The sequence below is a fragment of the Octopus bimaculoides genome, chromosome 13 (genome assembly GCF_001194135.2).
Source record: "Octopus bimaculoides isolate UCB-OBI-ISO-001 chromosome 13, ASM119413v2, whole genome shotgun sequence".
Taxonomy (NCBI): domain Eukaryota; kingdom Metazoa; phylum Mollusca; class Cephalopoda; order Octopoda; family Octopodidae; genus Octopus; species Octopus bimaculoides.
Genome location: NC_068993.1, coordinates 62,399,444 through 62,400,322, shown reverse-complemented (window position 1 = coordinate 62,400,322; position 879 = coordinate 62,399,444).

The following is an 879-nucleotide window of genomic DNA, read 5'->3' as shown; positions in this document are numbered from 1 at the left end:
TATATATATATATATATATATATATATATATATATGTATGTATGTATGTATGTATGTATGTATGTATGTACGTGTGTACGTATATAAGTATATGCTCTCACACACGCACATAGGCACACACATGTATAATAGATACAAAAGACAACAGGTGCCCGCTTTGCGCGAGATGGTATTAATTATTTAAATTCTAATAATATTAATATTAACACTAATAATTATTATTATTCTGAATAGCCACAGTGCAGTGGTCATCATCATCATCAGCAGCATTTCCATTGCACTGTAACGGAATAAGAGCAACAACAACAACGAGAGGAATATCTGTTATAATGCGCTTGTTGTTACTCACAGATAATTTCATTGTAATACAGGAAACAGCACCGTAGGTACGGCACACACATATATTACGGAGACGCTGTCAATATATCAGAAAATACCCGTCTAAAGCAAAATACTGCACATACCCAGGGCCCACAGAGCTGCGCTCGGTTGTGCAGTGAATGCGCGCAATAAGAATTAAAACAGTAAACAGCAACAAGAAGAATATTCACAACAGCGCATCGCAGACCGGTTAAAGAGGTCGCATTCGGCCGAGAGGAAGCTTTCAATGAAAACGCTAAAAGCTGTACGGTGCATTGAGCCTGAGACCCGACTTCACGAACAGTCTTTTTCTACCAGACCTAACAAGCGTAAAAGGAAAAAAAGTATTACGACTTAACCGAAGAAATTAACGGAGAAAGAAACAACGGGGAAAAAATAACACAAGAAAGAAAACCGAAAACAAACAAAAATTCTACCAAATTTATACAAAGCGGAGTGAAATCTACACATAGTATATATATATATACATATATACATATATACATATATATATATATA